The sequence below is a fragment of the Fragaria vesca genome, linkage group LG5 (genome assembly GCF_000184155.1).
Source record: "Fragaria vesca subsp. vesca linkage group LG5, FraVesHawaii_1.0, whole genome shotgun sequence".
Lineage (NCBI taxonomy): Eukaryota > Viridiplantae > Streptophyta > Magnoliopsida > Rosales > Rosaceae > Fragaria > Fragaria vesca.
Genome location: NC_020495.1, coordinates 5,147,386 through 5,152,702, shown reverse-complemented (window position 1 = coordinate 5,152,702; position 5,317 = coordinate 5,147,386).

Genomic DNA, 5,317 nt, shown 5'->3' with positions numbered 1-5,317 from the left:
AGGTTACCTGTTCAACCTACTCGTGTTTTCTTGCTTCCGCTAGTGTTTAGTAGCTCTGAATACTTTGGGATTATTGTATTTTATGTGTAGAATTTCTGAAAGATAATTATGTGATGTTGGGACGTGTTGAATTAAGAGTGTAACTTGGAATTTTCGAGTTAGGGTTGTCCATCTGCAAGGGAGATTTTCTTAATCTTTTCAGTAAATTTTCCTTGGAGGTGGTCCCCGCACGACTTACTCCGGGTTTCAGGGTGAAATTCGGGGTGGGTCGTGTCAAGTCAGGACCACTTCAGGAGAGATTGCCCATTGTTGGCTCAGAGGACCACCCCCACCCCTACTCAGCCAGTTTGTCAGTCTTCAGCTAGAGGCTCTAGTAGTGGTGCCTAGGGCAGTGCATCTGTCAGAGGTGGCTCTCAGCGGGGTGGTGGTCAGCGTGGAGGTCCCATGACTCGCGCTAGACTAAATGCTATGACCCAGCAGGAGGGTCGTACTTCTCCAGATGTCATCATTGGTACGTTATTAATTTTTGGTCAGCCTGCTTTTACTTTAATTGATCCCGGAGCCACGCATTCATTCATGTCTAGTAGATTTGCCCTCCATGCCAATGTGCCATCATCGTCTCTTCCAGGCGAGTGGCATGTGTCTCTACCCTCTGGTGAGGTGATGAGAATAAATTGGGTGTTTAGTGGGTGTGAAGTTTTAGTGGAAGAAGTTAATTTCGTGGCTGATTTAATTCCTTTAGATATAGTGGAGTTTGATGTAATCTTGGGAATGAACTTTTTGGAAGCATATAGAGTTATGGTAGATTGTTTTCAGAAAGTTGTGGTGCTTCGAAGTCCAAGTGGATTTGAGGTTGCTTTTCAAGGGGAAAGAGATGTTATTTCGAGTTGCCTAATTTCCGCTGTTGCTGCAAGGAAATTATTAAGTAAAGGCTATCAGGCATATTGAGCTCATGTGGTGGATACAAGTATGGGAGTTGTGGGAATAGAAGATATTCCAATAGTAAGAGAGTTTCCGGATGTTTTTCCTGAGGAGTTGCCTGGTTTGCCTCCTGCAAGGGAGATAGACTTCTCTATAGATTTACTTCCCGAAACTATGCCTATTTCTCAAGCACCTTACAGAATGGCTCCAGCGAAATTGAAGGAGTTGAAGACCCAATTGCAGGAGTTGGTAGATAAGGGTTTTATTCGGCCTAGCATGTCTCCATGGGGTGCTCCGGTGTTGTTTGTTAAGAAGAAGGATGGCACCATGAGACTATGCATTGATTATAGGAAGTTGAATCAGGTCACAGTGAAGAATAAATATCCGTTGCCTTGGATCGATGATTTATTTGATCAGTTGAGGGGTGCCTCTGTTTTCTCTAAGATTGATTTGAGATCAGGTTATCATCAGTTGCGGATCCGAGAGGGGGACATAGCCAAGACTGCTTTTCGGTCACGTTATGGTCATTATGAGTTTGTGGTGATGCCATTTGGACTTACTAATGCACCCGCGGCGTTCATGGATCTCATGAATAGGGTGTTTAGTCCATATCTTGATCGTTTCGTGATCGTATTCATAGATGATATCTTGGTTTACTCAAGAAGTGAGAAGGAGCATGCCAAGCATCTAAGAATAATATTGCGGACTTTGGAAGATTCTCAATTATATGCTAAATTTAGCAAGTGTGAGTTTTGGCTAGATCAAGTGGGGTTTTTGGGTCATGTGATTTCGGCAGAAGGAGTTAGTGTGGATCCCCAAAAGGTGGAAGCTGTGGCTAATTGGAGAAGACCCACCACTGAGACGGAGATTCATAGTTTCTTGGGATTAGCAGGTTATTATCGGCGCTTTGTGAAAGATTTTTCAAAGATTGCTGCTCCTCTTACAAGATTGACCAGGAAGGGGGTTAAGTTTGAATGGTCAGATCAATGTGAGCAAAGTTTTCAAGAATTGAAGAGTTGCTTGACAAGTGCTCCTGTTTTGGCACTTCCAGATGTTAGTGGAGAATATGTGGTCTTTTGTGATGCTTCTAGACGTGGTCTAGGTGGAGTTTTGATGCAGCATGATCGAGTTATTGCCTACGCTTCTAGGTAATTGAAGCCACATGAGGGAATTTATCCTACTCATGATCTGGAGCTTGCAGCGGTAGTTTTCGCTCTCAAGTTGTGGAGACACTATCTTTATGGAGCCAAGTGTCAGATTTTTACCAATCACAAGAGTGTTCGGTATGTGTTCACTCAAAGAGAGCTAAATATGAGACAGAGAAAGTGGATGGAGTTAATCAACGATTATGATTGCACTATTGAGTATCATCTTGGAAAAGCTAATGTGGTAGCTGATGCTCTTAGTCGAAATCCCTCCATATCTTTATCTCATATAAAGATGGTTCGTGCTCCGCTTCGTTGTGAGTTGCGAGCTACAAGGGTGGATTTAGCAGTTGATGAGGTTGGTGCTTTGGTAGCCAGTTTTCATGTGAGGCCAGTGTTGGTTGATAGAGTGCGGGATGCACAGTATAATGATCCTTCCATAGTTCGGTTGATAGAAAGAGCTTTGAGCGGAGCCGCCGCTGATCATTTTTCAATTAGAAGGGATAAGACCTTATTGTTTAAGAATCGGCTTTGTGTTCCAAAAAGGAATGAAGAGTTGAAGAGTGAGATTATGCAGGAAGCTCATAGTTCTGCATATGCTGCTCATCCAGGTAGCACAAAAATGTATCGGATTTTGAAGGATTATTATTGGTGGCCAAACATGAAGAGGGAAATTGCAGCTTATGTGAGTAGATGTCTGATTTGTCAGCAAGTCAAGGTTGAAAGGCAGAAGCCTTCTGGATTGCTTGAGCCGTTGCCTATTCTAGTGTGGAAGTGGGACCACACCACCATGGATTTTGTTTTCAGTTTACCTCGTACCCATGATGGGCATGACGGTATTTGGGTGATTGTGGATAGACTCACCAAGTCTGCACATTTCTTGCCAGTGGGAAAGAAGTTCAAATTGGATAATTTGGCGGTGCTTTATGTGAATGAAATTGTGAGGCTTCATGGTGTACCTGAATCAATAGTGTCAGATCGGGATCCTAGATTTGCTTCTAAATTCTAGGGAGCTCTTCAAGCAGCTTTAGGTACCCGACTACTTCAGCACTGCTTTTCACCCTCAGACTGATGGGCAGTCCGAGAGGACGATTCAGACTTTGGAGGACATGTTGAGGGCTTATGCCTTGCAGTTCAGAGGGAGTTGGGATAAAAACCTTTCCCTTATGGAATTTTCTTATAATAATAGCTATCATTCTAACATTGGTATGGCTCCCTTAGAGGCACTTTATGGGAAGCAGTGTCGTACGCCTTTATGTTGGAATGACGTGGGGGAAAAGGAGCTTTGTGGCCCAGAGTTAATCCATGAGACAAATGAGAAGATTAAAGTGGTCAGAGATAGACTCAAGGCCGCTCAAAGTAGGCAGAAGAGTTATGCAGATGTCCGTAGAAAGGACCTTGAGTTTCAAGTGGGTGATTGGGTATTTTTGAAATTATCCCCTTGGAAGCGTGGTAAACGTGGGAAGCTTAGTCCGAGGTATATTGACCCGTATGAGATAATAGAGCGAGTTGGCTCACTTGCTTATCGGTTGGCCTTGCCTCCAGAGTTATCCAGGATACACAATGTGTTTCATGTATCCATGCTTCGCAAGTATATTGCCGATCCCTCTCATGTGCTGCAAGAGCAGCCGATCAGTTTGACGAGGGATTTGTCCTATGAAGAGGAACCGGTTCAAATTCTTGACCGAAAGGAGCAAGTGCTTAGGAATAAGACAATCCCGCTTGTCAAGGTGCTTTGGAGAAGTCATCAAGTAGAAGAAGCTACTTGGGAATCGGAGGAGCAAATGATGCAGCAATATCCCTATCTCTTCGGTTAGCAGGTATGTAAATTTCGAAGACGAAACTTTTATAAGGAGGGGAGAATTGTCACACCCCGGTTCTTAAGTTATTTTACGGTTATTTACTTTGGTATTATTTTAGTCTTTTACCGTGTTGAATAACCGTTGACTATCTAAGGACCCTAAAGTTGACTTTCTTTTCCGTTTAGAATTTGGAGAAACTTTCTTCATGAAAGTTGTAGAGGACGTTAATACGAGTTCGTAGACATGCTATGTGTTAAAATCGGAGTTAGCATGAAAAAGTTATGATTTAAGAGAGTAAATTTTTTGAGATGGTAAAAAGGGGTAGTTATTAATGGGTATTATTTTGTTTTTTGGTTGGGTTTTTGTAGCTGGACCGGCTGTGGAACAGCCCAAAGCCTCCCCCTCAGTTTTTTTGTTCTCTTCCCCTCTTCCTTCTCTCTTTCTCCCTTGAGTTCCCCCGAGCCCCTCTCCGCCGGAAAACTTCCAGCCACCAGCTGCCGCCGTCTGGCCAGCCACCAGCCACCACTCCACCCCAGTTCGGACCCCCATCTTCTCCTCTCCCTCCCCGGCCTAGCCCCCGAGCCTCTAACCCGCCGGAAGAGGAGAAAACTCGCCGGAGACGCCGGGAAACTTTTCGCCGGAAATCCCACCTCCGGCCACCATAGGTCAGAATCTTTGGCTCGTCTTGTAGCTCTCATCAAGGTGAGTATTCCCTCAAAAGGAATAAGTCTATCTCGTTGTGATTATGGAGAAATGTATAATTGAAGTTCTAGGGATTTTTGAATGTTTTTAGTCGATTACCCTAGTTAGCCTTAGAATTGGACTAAGTACTAGTTACGAAAGTTGTTGTGCATGATAAGAGGATTATTTTGTTCAAATTTGGTAGAAATTAGAGGTCGCCGGAATCGGCCTCTAGCCGGCGCCGCCACCGCCGCCGGTTGGGAGATTTTTATGTTTTTTAATGTGGAATAATAAGGGAAGTTTATTGACGTGAATTATGGAATTTTTGGATGAGTTTTGGATAGGTTTATTAACACGACCCACCCCGAATTTCACCCTGAAACCCAGAGTAAGTCGTGCGGGGACCACCTCCAAGGAAAATTTACTAAAAAGATTAAGCAAATCTCCCTTGCAGATGGACAACCCTAACTGGAAAATTTCATATTACACTCTTAATTTACCACTTCTGAACATCACATCATATACAAAAATTCTAAAGTATTCAGAGCTACTAAACACAAGCGGAAGCAAGAAAACACGAGTAGGTTGAACAGGTAACCTACTGATGAAAACTGGCCGAAAAGCGGGTGACTATGCCTCGTCTCCTACTAGATCCAACTCAAACTCTGCAGACTGGGCAATTTAAAACGAAGGGCCCAGGGGAAACATTTAATAACGTTAGAAGTGAGTGGACAAAAATAAATTAATAAATAAAATATTTATGTTTCC